The sequence below is a fragment of the Myotis yumanensis genome, unplaced genomic scaffold (assembly GCF_028538775.1).
Source record: "Myotis yumanensis isolate MYYU_CA2020_CCGP unplaced genomic scaffold, mMyoYum1.0.hap1 SCAF_7, whole genome shotgun sequence".
NCBI classification, from domain to species: Eukaryota; Metazoa; Chordata; class Mammalia; order Chiroptera; family Vespertilionidae; genus Myotis; species Myotis yumanensis.
The window spans coordinates 478,783-493,797 of record NW_027223758.1 but is presented as its reverse complement, the minus strand read 5'-3'; the positions used below and the strand labels follow the sequence as shown (position 1 = coordinate 493,797).

At 44.8% G+C, this 15,015-nt stretch overlaps 1 pseudogene; it reads right to left on the bottom strand.

Annotated features, from left to right (window-relative positions):
• Window positions 1–262: 262 nt before the first annotated feature.
• LOC139014381 (ATP-dependent RNA helicase DDX39A-like) lies at window positions 263–7,450 on the bottom strand (annotated as a pseudogene).
• Between the last annotated feature and the right edge of the window lie 7,565 nt (window positions 7,451–15,015).

Sequence of the window (15,015 nt, the reverse complement as noted above, 5' to 3'; positions counted from 1 at the left end):
AGAACTGGTGAGGGGTAGACAAGAATTCTCGGTATAATAGTTGGAATATTTCTATCAATCTAGCAATATATATATCTGACTTGAAAAAATGGGGTGAGGAAGCAAATTACAAGCCCATATTTTTATTTTTTCCATAATGCAAATCTATTGTTACACAAATGTACAGTGTTTGAACAGAGCAAGAAAGCCGCACTGTTGCCTAGAAAGAGGAGTTGAAGCAGCACGTGGGAAGCAGGATGGTCCCGAGATATCAGGTGTGTGGTTAGCGGCTCGGCTCCATGTATGTGGAGATGTCCATTTCTTCAGGAAGCTCCGCCACATTGACTTCAAACCGACCCTGAACCTCATTGAGGATTTTGGCATCATTCTCATGAGACACAAAAGTGATAGCCAGGCCTTTGGTGCCAAAGCGCCCGGCACGGGCCACCCGGTGGAGGTAGGTGTCCGAGTCCCCAGGCATGTCATAATTGAAGATGATGTTGACTCGCTCAATGTCCATCCCTCGGCCAAACAGATCGGTGGCCACCAGGATCCGCCGCTGAAAGTCCTTGAACTGCTGGTAGCATGCTAGGTGCTCCTCCTGGGCCATGGCCCTGTGGATGGCGATGGCTGGGAAGTTCTGTTGCACGAGTAGCTGGGCCAGGGCCATGCAGCACTGCACCGACCTCACGAAGATCACCACCTGGTTAAACTCTAGCACGTCCAGGAGGTCAAGGAGTTGATGGTTCTTTTCTCTCTCTTTGAGCTTGACATAGTATTGCTGCAGCCCATGCAGCGTGAGCTTGGTGTCGTCGTCCACCGACACCTCCATGGGATCTTGCATGAACTTCCTGCAGACAGGCCGGATCTCCTTGCTCAGCGTGGCACTGAACATCATGCACTGCTTCTCGCGTGGTGTCAGGCGAAAGATCTCCTGTACATCCCGCCGCATGTCTAGCTGCTCCAGCATCTTGTCACACTCGTCCAGCAGGAAGTGCTTCACATTTCTCAAGTTGAGGCTCCTGTTCCGCACGAGTGCCAAGATGCGACCTGGAGTCCCCACCACAATGTGGGGACAGTTCTTCAACACCTCTTCGTCCTTCTTGATGGAGAGACCCCCGGAAGAACACGGACACCTTGACACTGGGCATGTACTTGGAGAAGCGCTCATACTCCTTCCTGATCTGAAAGGCCAGCTCCCGAGTGTGGCACATGACCAGCACGGCCACCTGTCCATTGATGGGCTCGATCTGCTAAAGGGTGGCCAGCACGAAGACTGCAGTCTTACCCATTCCAGACTTGGCCTGGCACAGGATATCCATGCCCAGGATGGCTTGGTGCCCCGACCTGCAGGGCACGCTTCGTGGGTACACCACACCAAATCCTGCAAAGGAATGAGAGGATAGGAGACGCGAAGAAATGGAGGCAAGACAAAGTTCTGATCAAGCCTCAGTTTTATTTTTACAGCGGGTGGTATTTATGTTGTTTCTAGAGGAGGGGGTTGGGCAAAGGAAGTCGTTAAGGATGTAACAGGCTTTGGAATGTCGCAGCTTATCAGCGGAGATGTAGCTTGCTTTGTGCTTAGGGTGAGGGTATGTTATCTTTTAACTCCAGGCTAAATCGCAAGGTTAACTTTTAACTCCAGGCCAAACCAGGAGTTGGCTTGGAGGAGCCAGAAACCTATTGTTGTAAGCTGGAGATGTATATGTGATTTATAATGGCTCCCAACAATTCCTCCCTTACCATTTAGTTAAGGGTGGGCATTAACCGACTGGGGGAGTAGTGATCTGGTTCCTCCCATGAGATCGGCAGATCTCACCTCTGGTGGCTCTTGGTATCTTTTGGGGAGGAGAGGCAGAGCCAACAATTATATATGTATGGATACCAACCTCTATGCAAACCAGGTGTGCTCACAGAGAAATCCAGAGGCGGTCGAGAAAATTTTGATTTTCTGTTTTGACCTTCCCTTGCAGTGCTTTGCCCTGCACCCAGACGGTACCCATACCATACCTCTATATAGAGTGTAGGTAAGCATTCCTCTGGCTTTATGCTGTCCCCGTGGGGAGGGAGCTCTGGCAATCATAATCACGTTCTCGGTCTATAGTAGTTAAACGGTGGTAGTGAACCTGAATGGGTTTGGCCAGGATGCTATCAATTTGCTGTTTGACAAAACTTGTCAGTTTCTTAAAAGCCCATGGACCAAAGGTTAAAATTAACAGTAAGCTGACAAGGGGGCCAAGTGCAGGAAGCAGGTAGGGGAGTAGGCCATTGAGTCCGCTCCAAAGGGGGTTTTTGAACAGCTTTCTTCGCCTTTTCACCAGGTCTTCCTGGAGTTTTCTTATCTTGTCTCGGACGATTCCAGATTTGTTGGCATAAAAACAGCAGCGTTACTGTAGGGCTAAACATATTCCTCCCTGCTCTGCTATAAGTAAATCTAATCCTCTTCTATTTTGTAAAACTACTTCTGCTAGGGAGTCAATTTGGTCTTGGAGATCATTGATAGTACCTGAAAGAGCCTGAACATCAATTAACTGATTAGATAATTTATTATAGGTATGTAATGCGGTTCCTAATCCAGCTGTGCCAGTGGCCACAGCTCCAGAGACTCCCAGTCCTGTAAGTAAAGGAATAAATTGGACAGCCCGCTTACTGCGTCCAGCAATGTAATCAAGGCTGGGTAGGGGGACAGGTTCTCCCCCTAGAATAATATCAATGTCAGGGAGAATACTAGCCTGAACACATAATCCTGTCCAGTTTAAAGGTAGAGCTGTATAGGCCATATTACCTCCATATACAAACACTCGTCCAGGAGCGGGGCAAAGGGAGGAACTGTGATTGTGAACGGGAGAGCAGTTAACAAAGCTAAGGGGGTTTTCGTAGACATGAGGAAAAGTTGAATGCAACAGGTTGAGTTCTAAAGGGTAAACTGAGGGTACAATTGTTATTAGAAGTGATGTTACTGATGTCATCTGGAATGACAAGGGGCATAGGTGTACCTAGGGTCATGCATAGCCAACAGTTTTCTGCAAGGGATGGATTGGAGGCATTTAAAGCACGGAGTGTGGCTTCTAAGATATCAGAGGTTTGGGTGTCTAGATCTACTCCTGGTGATTTAGGTAAGGCTAAAGGGTGATAGTGGAGGGGAGGATACATGTTTCTAATGAATTCTTCAATTTGGTTCTGAACTAGGGCTTCCCTGACTCTGTCAGAATTTATAGTATGCTAGGCAGCTTTCTCATTTGATGACCCATCAGTAAAAACAGTTAAAGCTCCAGGAATTGGTTCCTGCGTAGTATTTTTTGGTATAATGATGGAGGTCTTATATAAAAATTGTAAAAGTTTATCTTTTAATAGGTGACAACTAAGTTCCCCTGAATATCCATTTAACCCAATTTGCCAATTTTAAGTCAGTTTGAAATAGCATTTATTCTTTTAACTTTACTTGTCCTAAGTTATGGACAGTAAATGACCTTAATTAAATTTCTGGTATTAGTTTTTGGGTAAATTTACATAAACTTTGTTTAAGGAGACAAAACACAAATTATTTAATTTAGCTTTTGAGGCCCAATATATTGATTTTTAATTTTAGTTAGGCATCTGAAGGAAACCTTTTTATTTCCTTCCAGACAGCTTTCTTTCTCACACAAGCAACAAATGTAAGAAACATGGTTGCCTTTGAGATTTTAACAAATACTGTCGCAAAGCTATATATTTCAAGTGATTATTTTAAAAAGGCAAAGCGAAGCAAGTAAATTTAGTATTTAGTAAACTTTTGATTCACAAGGGACAAATGCTGCCCCACCTCCAGCCTAATTTAATATGCAGCGGTGAGGAGCTTTTGTTATTTCAAATTACATCTTAAAATTCCACTGCTGTATTTTAAGAAATATTAAACAAAATTACTTGTTTTGCCCTTTCTCAGAGGCAAAAACCTAAAATATATTTATTAATTTATATTTGATAAAGCTTTCCATGTGATTTCAAGTATATTAAATTGGCTTTATTAAAAAACCTTTAAGAAGAGAGAATAAACTTTTGAAAACATTTCAGGGCCCATAAAATGTCCCAAAGTCATTCCTTGGTTATAGTTTTGAAATCTAACTTGGAAGACCATCAAATATATATGTGTATATATGATTTAAAGATTATATACCTTTTATAATTATTAAGAGATATCAATTAAATTTAAACTGATCTTTATATTTAAAAATTTTGGTTGGGATTACAAAATTTATCCTCTTTTTTCAATTAGACAAATGTTGAAATTTTACTATAATTATATGATTTTTCCAAATTTATTCAACCAGAACTTTAAACTCGTAGCTGGCAAGTTAAATATTTAGCATTTCTCAATCAGTGACATTTTTAGGAATAAACTTCAAAAAATGCAGGACATAATCAACCAACAGATTTAATTCTGTTCTTTAGATTTTGTACGAAGTACACTTAGATTTTATTTAATTCAGTATTATGTCACTTCAAGATACCTAGGTATAAACTCCAAGGTCTTAAATTTCACAGCAGATTTGGAAAACCACACTTGAGGCTGGCAAGGCAGGCCTGGCCCCAGCCTTTGAATTTAAAACGACCATAATTTTTCCTATGGGGAAGGCCAACAAACAAGGTTGTAGATACATTGCTTCCTGCCTCTTGCTAGTCAGTGAGAAGTTTCAATATTGGCCTGGGGGAGGAAAGGGGGGGCTGTTTTCCCTGGAAGACCAGGTTTGGCCTAGCCTGGATTAATCAGATGTAAATTGACCACATTCTTTAAGAATTTGCTACAGGTGGGAAGCAACTAGCCCCTTTTCTCATTAGAAATGTTTTGGCCAGCCTTTTCAATTAACAAAGGGCCGGTTTTTTACCGGGCTACTTAGATTTTTATAATTAATATAGATCAATAATTCTTGAGATTCAAATCTAGATTATTATTTTAAGGCAGTTATTTTGGTAACTTTTCTATAACAGACAATTTTACTAAATTTCTTTGAGGCTTTTAAGATTAACTTTGGAACAGGCTTTATTAATATTTCAAAAATCACTCTTTATTATGGAAATATACCAATCTTATTGCTAGAGCCAGCCTGCATTTCTTCCCTGGCTCAAATATGCCATTTTTCTTAGGAAATAATCAGTCTTGGGTTTTATTCTGTACATTTGTAAAGAGATTTTTAGCTCAAAACTCTACCTAAATGTCCAAAATCGGATGATGCGCACTTTTAGTTCCAAGCCAGTTTTTCTCTTTACATGTGAACAGAAATCCCAGACGCATTTTCTAAATTTTGTAAAACTTTTTTAATTACGAGAAGGAGATTTTAAATTTGAATACTGGGGAGGAGGCGTCCATATAGGATCGCCATGTGTTCCTTTTTCCTTTCCCCTACATATCCTGCTTTGGGGGAAGTTTTAGCAAATGACTTAGATGGCGTATTTGTTCCCAAAGTCATGCTTAATAGAAGAAGACATTTTAAATTTTTTCCTATTTTGCTTTCTGAAGTCATGGCTAGCACCCAAGGTAATCTTAGCCAAAGTTTGGTTGTCATAAGATGTTCTCCAGTAATTTTTAAATAAAACACCAAGTAATCTCATTGCAGGAGAGCCCACAGCTCTGCCCTCTCCTGCCATCTCTGAATCTCTCCGAACCAGAGAGAGATTCGGCAGCGGGGTTTCATTTCTTAAAAGTAAAGAAGCCTTTTAAATCTTTCTTTTTATCCCTAAATCTTCGTGCTCTGAGGGACTCCCTGAGTCCTTCAAGAAGCCTTTTGAATCTTTCTTTTTAACCCTAAATCTTCGCGCCTTGAGGGACTCCCTGAGTCCTTTAAGAAACAGGTCATGAGAACTCAGAGCCTGACCCATGTCTTAGCCTCTTCCACGTAAGCCTCCGGGACGTATAAACCCCGTGCCAGGTCAGCCCAGGAGTCGACAAGGAGACGAACCAGCGAGGAAGATGCCAACCGTCACCTCAAAAGAGAGGCCCCTCTTCACGTGTCATAGGTCTGGATGTTGAAATTCTCTGCTGAGACTACTTCAGTCCTGTTTATGCCACAGGTGTGTTTTCCTACGTAAGCAACCGGTTGGTATAATCCGCCAACTCGGGCCCCTGAATCAGAGCTCCCCAGATCGAAACTTGTTTTCAAGTGCCTTCCTCGGAGCTGCTTCTGCAGCTCACTCCTCCTACGTAAACAGCCGGTTGGTATAACCCGCAAACTCAGACCCTTGTGAGGCAGGTAACCTGCTAGGACCCTCAGGCATTCACCAGTCGGGAGTCAGGCACCCCATGAGTGCTCACAAGGTGGACGGCTTGCATTTTTAAGTAGGCAAGGAGTTTTCCCGGAGTAACAGTGACACAAGTTTTTTCTGGTTTACTTCTAATTTTGGGTGGACGGTTTAAGCTTTAAAGTAGGCAAAAACACTTACTTCAGAGTCTCAGCTGGAGTCCCCATTTTCTCAGAAAGACCACTAAGACAAGGTGAACGCAGGGTTTTTGGAAGGAGTCAACCACGTGGAACGAAACCAATGGACAAGCCTGAGTGATTCGGAGTTCTCTCCGCCGAAATCGGGTACCTTTCACTCTTCCCCGAAATGACAAGAGAGTACTCAAAGTGGACTAGAGGCAGGAGACAAGGGGGGAGACAATGAGGGAAGAGAATGCCTATCCAAAATGAATGCGTTCACTTACCAAAGCAACAGGTCTGACTCGCAAAGCGGGTAAGCAAAGCGGCGACCAGGAAAAAAGCAGGCTGACTCACAGGGCGATCCCAGTGGTGCCAAAGGTAGGTCTGGCCGGACATAAAAAGTGAACGTTCCTGAGGAGGATTGGAGAGCGGAGACCACGGTTGGGCGCCAGTTATGCCCCGACCTGCAGGGCACGCTTCGTGGGTACACCACACCAAATCCTGCAAAGGAATGAGAGGATAGGAGACGCGAAGAAATGGAGGCAAGACAAAGTTCTAATCAAGCCTCAGTTTTATTTTTACAGCGGGTGGTATTTATGTTGTTTCTAGAGGAGGGGGTTGGGCAAAGGAAGTCGTTAAGGATGTAACAGGCTTTGGAATGTCGCAGCTTATCAGCGGAGATGTAGCTTGCTTTGTGCTTAGGGTGAGGGTATGTTATCTTTTAACTCCAGGCTAAATCGCAAGGTTAACTTTTAACTCCAGGCCAAACCAGGAGTTGGCTTGGAGGAGCCAGAAACCTATTGTTGTAAGCTGGAGATGTATATGTGATTTATAATGGCTCCCAACAGCTTGGGGGATGCACTGGTGCTGAACCTCAGATGGATGCTCAAAGCCACAGTCCCCTATGGCCCTCAGGAGCTCAGGCTTCAGCAGAAAGTCCCGGAAGCCAGAGCTGTGGATGGAAAAGTAGGACCCCTTGGCATCTTTCTTGGGGGTATTGGGGTGCTCTCTGTAGGAGCCCGGGGCTCTTCATCTTCCTCATAATCCAGAAGCTCGTTTTTCACATCCTGTTCCGCCATCATACTGGTTGGCCGTTCGCCTCGGCGCTCGCGCGCGCGTGCTGGGAGAGTCCACTCGAGCTAGAGCGCCCCATATGGTCGGTCGGTCAGTGAGGGCCCTCTTTCAATGGCAGACCTCCGACTTGTTGCAGTCTCACTTGGGGAATGAGACAGGCAGCTCTCTCAGGCCGCCTTTATAAGGGCACAAATCTCCTCCTGAGGACTCCACCCCCAGGACCTAATCCCATCATGAGGGCTCCACCCCCAGGACCTAATCCCATCCCAAAGCTCCAGCTCCTAATCCCATTACCTGGCATGATAGGATTTCAATTTATGAATTTGGGGCATGGTGGGAGTCACAAGCATTCAGCCCATAGCACTCATCTTCACTTCACTGTGCTTTATTGTCCTAAATGATTTAGAAAAATGGGCTCTAGCCAGTTTGGCTCAGTGGATAGAGCATTGGCCTGCGGACTGAAAGGTCCCGGGTTCAATTCCGGTCAAGGGCCTGGGCTTCCTGGAAGAAGGCCGCACGTGGCCCCAACATGGAGGATACAGGCAAGTTGGAGGGGAGGGCATAGCCCTCGCCCTTTCAGTATATATATATATATATATATATATATATATATATATATATATATGCTGTACCCAGGCACGCATTGCTGTGGCTCAGTCTGGTTAAATGGAAAAGAAAGAAAAGAGAAAGCACACGTTTCTAATACGCTTAATTTCACAATGCCTGTGGGTATGCAACATTTTGTGTTGTTCCATTGTCTGTGCAGATATAGAGATTGTCTGGTTTGCCGTCTCTAGAACACACAACATCTCATTGTCCGTGTGAGAAGCAATCCACGTCTAGATCTAAACCGCACAATTCTAAAGATTGGCCCTGAGCTTTGTTGATGGTGATTGTAAACGCCAATCGAATTGGGAATTGCAATATCTCAAATTGAAATGGCATATCCGTTGGAATCATAGGAATGTGAGGAATGAGGACATCTTCACCTTTGAAAGGTCCTATCAAGATTGTTGCTTCTATGACATTGCTCATTAATTTTTTTACTGCAAGCCGCGTGCCTGTCAAAGCGAATTGTGCCAGAGGTGGGCGGGGGGGGGGGGGGGGGGCGGGGGGGAATGGACAGGAGTCATTCCCTGAGCGGGCCCCCAACGTATTTCTAAGACAGTGAGCGACTCTGGTAAGGGCATGTGGTAGGAGGAGAGCAGCTGGATTTCTGTTTGTTGGCTGGGGGCTTGCAGGGGATGGGGAGGGGCTGGGGTCCGTTTGCTCCTTTGTTGATGTCATTTTCTTTCTTACTTTCTTTCTCTTTTTTAAAACAAAGGTGAAGAACTCTTCGGGTGGAGGTATTTCTGCAAGAAAGTCTGGCAGGACAGGACATGGGGGTATGCGGGCCAGGCCAGGCCATTGACCAGAAAACGCAAAGGATCTGTAGTGGCTCTGACTAGTGCCCTTCCTTTAAGAAACAGGAAGACAGGGGAGTTTCTCTCGGGGTCCCTCCCTCTCCCCTCCCCCCCCCCACCCCCGCCACACACACACACACACACACTCACACACATTCACTCACACTCACACACAGTGGCACCTGAGTAGCAAGAGCTTTCCAGAATGAACTGAATTCCAGGGCCTAGCCAGGCATCCACGCTGCACCAAGGGAAAGACCTTATAAAAACGGCCGCCAGGTGGCGCGCGAATACTAGCGAGAACGTCAGTGGGGAGGCTTGGGGCCCTGGGCCAGGCTGGCTGGGCCCGGGCGGGAGCCCGGCTGCCAGCTGTGTGTGTGTTTCGGGGGAGGAGGGGGGCAGGGGGCAAGGGTGGCCGATCTCCTCCCTGCGCCCACCTCTCCAGTGGGACCCTGTGGGGCGCGGGCCGGAGCTCCACCACCTGGGGTTTGCCCAGGAAGGCCCCATGCGTGCGTGCCTGCACGAGCGCACACACACACGGCCTGGAAGCGGAAGGGGGACTGGAAAAGTTTTTTTGGGGGTGGGGCCTGACAGAGGACCGAGAGGATGTACCCAGAACACTTTTTGTGGGCCCGGGACCTTTAAAATCTCAACAGGTGAGGGTGTGGGGGTGGGGTGGGGTGGGGGGGTGTCACGACTCTGAAGACCTAAAGGCGGCGAGTATTCATGGGGCAACAACGGAGGAATCATTTCCTCTGTTTCCTTTCAGTTATTTTTTTTTTTGGAATTGAATTTATTGGGGGACACATCGGTGAATAAAATGAAATGAAATGCAATAGGATAAAATGAAAGGCCTGGCCTTGCAAACTCAGACACCTCAAGTGACCACCCAGGATGTTCTGAATTTAAAAAAAAAAAAAAACTTTTTAAAGTGGAAAGCAGTGTATAGTGAGTGGGCAGTCACGCCCTAGGCCCGGTATCTCCCCTGAGAGAGATCACCTTTGAACTTACTGGCATCTGAGCCTACTATCTTTCTATGCCTCTAGGTCCTAGAGTCTAGGATCACGTGTCTTTGGAGTAGTGAATGTCCCGGTAACTAGTCACTTTCCTTTTTCCCAGTGCCCTCAGGACACAGCCCAGGGTCCCAGGGTAGAGACCACAAATTCCCTCATTGCTACTGTTGTATATTTTTTTTAAAAGCTAGGGAAAAATGAATAAACAAGTGGAAAAATAATTCTCTCTCCCTCCCTCCCTCTCCTTTCCTCTCTGAAATCAATGAAAAAAAACATTTTTAAATGATGAAGGAATACCCTTTAAGATACAAGACAGTCATGCCCTCTGTCACTAATCCTACTTCAACGTAATTCTCAAAGTATAGCCAGTTCAGTGGGACGAGACGATGGATCTGAAAGAAAGAAGCAGAATGGATAAACTGTGATATATTTATACATGTTGTACTATAAGGCAGAAAAAAAATAAATGGTTGCACACACAAATTTAACTCTTCTACACCCCAAGAACAAACAGTAAGCAGGAAAAAAAGTCTTAGAAGGATCTTTTCATTATAAAATTCAAATCAGGGAAAACTAAATATATCTCTTAGGGGAACATTTATCAGTGGGGAAAATATAAAGTCAAGGAGGGGAGGATAATTAACATAAAATTCACTTCATTTGGCAAATATTGAGTGTGGAGAGGGCATGCAGCTGGGGCTGGGTAGGCAGAGCCAGCAAAGGATCTAATAATGTCTTTCTTCTTAAACTTAAACGTTTTGAGGTGAGGTTGGTTAATACGATTATATAGGTTTCAGGTGTACATCGTCTGTATTTTGCATTGTGTGCTCACCGCCCCAAGTCTAGTCTCCTTCCATCACCAAATCTTTGACATGCGCCCTAAAATGCCTCTCTCTCTCTCTCTCTCTCTCTCTCTCTCTCTCTCTCTCCAACAATAAATGTAAAACATTTTTAAAGAAAGAAAACCACGCCTGAAGCATGTGAAACACATGAGGTGAGTCCTGCTGTACATACTCAGAATCATTGTGTGCCTTTTCTGTGTGACAGAAGAATGGCCCTGGCACAATAACATTCTCATGGAGCTTCAGAGGTGGGAAAGAGCCAATCATTTAGACGAATTTCATAATCATTTAGAATCTATGGTTCTCGACCCCTTTGGCGGTCGAACGACCCTTTCACGGGGTCACCTAAGACCATCCTGCATATCAGATATTTATATTATGATTCATAACAGTAGCAAATAATTTTATGGTTGGGTCACAACATGAGAAACTGTATTTAAAGGGCCAGAAGGTTGAGAACCACTGAGAAGAGAGTCACCCCTGTTGCCTAAATTAGCCAGTTTGGAGAGACCAGAAGGAACTTTCTCACAAACAGAAGCCTTGGGACTCCACAATCAGAATCTTGGTTTGAAATATCTACCCCGGTAGGAAACCAGGAACAAAGAGCTAGACCACACCCAACGTGGGGACATTAAAAAAAAAAAAGAATTTGTTTCACCTATTCTTAGGCCTGGTCATCACCCTTGAGCCAATGGAAGGAGAGCAATTCATTGGCCAATCATATGGCTCCATAGCCTATTTCTTCCCAGTCCCAGCCGCTACTCATTAAGGACCCTCCAGGAAGACCTGGAGTGGTGAGTCAGCGAAGAGACTACCCTGCAGTCTCTCTTTTATCTGCTTTGTCACTCCAAGTCTTTGCCGTCTCCCCCTTTGTCCTGCCTCCTTTCTTGACCACCCAGACAGCAGTCCTTGTGACCTTAACCATGGCCCTGGATTTTGACTCTTTAACATGAGAAATTTCGGTTGAAAGACTCCTGCCATGATGGTGTCCACCCTCTATTGGAACGCTGTATTCCAGTACCATAGCTCGGCCCTGGCCCAGTAGCTCAGTTGGTTAGAGCATTGTCCCAATACCCCAAGGTTGCCGGTTCTATCCCCGGTCAGGGCACATACAAGAATCAACCAGTGAAACATAAATAAGTGGAACAACAAATTGAGATCTCTCTCTCTCTCTCTTTCTAAGATCAATTTTCAAAAATATTGAATAGCCCTGGCCAGAGGGTTCAGTTTGTTGGAGCATTGTTTCATGTACCAAAAGGTGATGGGTTTGATTCCCAGTTAGGGCACACACCTAGATTTTGGGTTCCATCCATCCCAGTTGGGGATGTGCTGGAGGCAATTGATTGATGTTTCTTATTAGAGTAGAAAAAAAAAAGCCAGTTAAGTGGAGTAGGAGGAGCCTGGCTGAGCCAGTGTTGGAGCATGGCACTTCATTTCTTTCTCACATGGATCTCTCTCTCTCTCTCTCTCTCTCCCTCTTGCTCTCTCTCTCAAAAATCTCAGGTGAGGATAAAAAAAATTATTTTCCCCCCATGCTTGTGTTCAGGACCTGACACTGAGAGCCACCATCAGGTGGTCCGAGGGTGGCAGTGGGGCTGCTGTAGCACTGGACTGGAACCCGTTAGCCACAGCACAGCCAACAGGTCATGAACAGTGCTGAAAATTTTTTTAAAAATAAAATAAAGTGCCATGCTCCAACACTGGCCCAGCCAGGCTCCTCCTACTCAACTTAACTGGCTTTTTTTCTACTCTAAACTGGTAGACCAAATGAACTGTGTGTGCCTGTACATTCCTTATTAGCTCAGCCTACAACCAGTGGGAAGAGTGGGGGGTCTCTAATACACAGGAAGACATTCATGCACAAAAGGCATCATGAGGATGGGAGAACTTGGAGCTTAGGGCTGAGTTTTCTTTTTAAATTAGATTCATACCTGTTGAGACAAACAGGAGAACAGAGATGAGGTCCAGAGGATAATGTGGATAATTTGAAACTTCTCTGAATTTTACACAGGTTTCAGTTAGTCCTTGTTCCTGGTAATTCTCTCTCTCTCTCTCTCTCTCTCTCTCTCTCTCTCGACTGTGATCTCTGTCCGGGCCAAGATGGCATCATCTTTCTTTTCTGAATTTGGCCTTCTGTGGTACCTGGAGGAGCTCAGTAGTAACGAGTTTAACATTTTTAAGGAGAAGCTCAAGCAAGAAACTCTGCACCTGGGACTCCAGCAGATCCCCTTTGCTAATGTGAAGAAGGCAACCTGGGAAGTCCTGGCAAACCTGCTGGTCAAGCATTATAAGGAAACACAAGCCTGGGATGTGACCTTCACCATCTTCCAGAAGATCAACCGGGAGGACCTCTGCCAGAAGGCCAAGAAGGAGTGTACAGGTGAGGGAGTCCGGGGTTGGTGCACGGGGAAAGGCTTCTCATATCAAGGATCCTGACATAATTTTGATAAATGATCTCCATCTATCATCTCCATCTAATGGGCTCCACAGCAGACTCAGCAAGTACCAGGGGATCGTGTCATCCTTGTCCACAGAAGACAGTGGTGAATGTGATTGGGTACCATGTCTTCGCCTGAATTGCACATCTGAGTTACCGATAATTTTGTTATTTTTATTTATTTATTTTTAATTCTCACTCGAGGATATTCTTTCCATTGCTTTTTTTATTAGTATTGATTTCAGAAAGGAAGAGAGAGGGAGAGAGAGATGGAAACATCAAAGATGAGAAAGAATCATTGATTAGCTGCCTCCTGCATGACCCACACTGGGAATTGAGCCCACAACCCGAACATGTGCCCTCGACTGGAATCGAACCTGGGACCCTTCAGTCACCAGTCCAACGCTCTATCCACTAAGCCAAATCTGCTAGGGCTCCATTGTTTTTTAGAGAGAGTGGAAGGGGGATGGAAGGGAGAGAGAGAAACATCAATTGGTTGCCTCTCACATACACCCTGACCAGGGCCAGGGGTCAAACCTGCAACCCAGATACGTTCCCTTGACCAGGAATTGAACCTGAGACCCTTCAGTGCATGGGCTGACACTCTAACCACTGCTCACACCAACCAGGGCTGGGTTACTGATTATTTATCCTTGCATCCAAGCCAGAAACTCTAAGGTGAAGTTGTATCACAACAACTACGAACTTTATAGTTCAGCAAAAATCATAGTTAACATCTTTTGTGGATCACACACTGAGCTAAGGTTAACTTGGTGTCATTGTGTATTTATCCAAAGCAACTATGGAATTCCAGTATTCAATAAGATTTCTAAGTCACTGTCCTGTATGGATGCATTTTAATCTTTAACAAGCAAATGTTAAAGTCAGAGGAGCTATGACCTACATGCAATATAGCCTTAAGGGCCAATTTTTTAAAAGGGAAGATTGTATTTTGTTCTATCAAGAGTGGCTCAGTTGGTTGAAGCATCATACAGTACACCAAAAGATTGTGGGTTTGATCCCTGGTCAGGGTACACATGGGAGGCAACAGATCAATGTTTCTCTCTCTCTCCCTTTCTCTCTCTCTCTCTCTCTCTCTCTCTCTCACTCTGGGCCCCCTTCCTCTCTCTCTCAAAATCAACAATCATATTCTGAGGTAAGGATTATATTGAAAAAATATTTGACCATTTTTCAACATGATAGCCCCAATAGTAACACTTGTCATGATCTCTGATCACCATGATGACCATTGGCATTTGTGTATAGATCATGTTCACATAGAATGCAATTTTCTCAGCAGCTTCATTATATCCTCACAGTAGCCCTATTGGAGCATTTAAATATTGGAATGCAGCCCAGCTGGTGCTGCTCAGTGGTTGAGCATCAACCTATGAACCAGGAGGTCATGGTTCAATTCCCAAGGTGGGGCATGCAGGAGGCAGCCAATCAATGATGCTCTCTCATCATTGATGATGTTTCTATCTCTTCCTTCCTCTCCCTTCCTCTCTCTCTCTAAAATAAAACAAGAAGATTAAAAAATATTGGAATGCATGCCATTTTGCTATAATAACAGTTGGGATATTATGTTGACTTTTCTATTGTGGTACCTGAAAAGTTGCACACAATACTACAATAGTTTCAGGTAGTGGCAAAGCAGCTGTAGACAACATATAAGCAAAGAGCATGACTGAGTCACAGTGACATTTTTTTTTTTACAACACAGACTGTTGACCAGCTCTGGTGGCGAAAACACAGTGAGAGGGAAAATGGCAGGGCCAATGCTAACATCTGTACTGGGGTTTTCACTCAAACATGTGTGTTTTGTCTTATTTTCTTGGGCTCACGGACTCAGACACACGAAGACCTATCGCACTC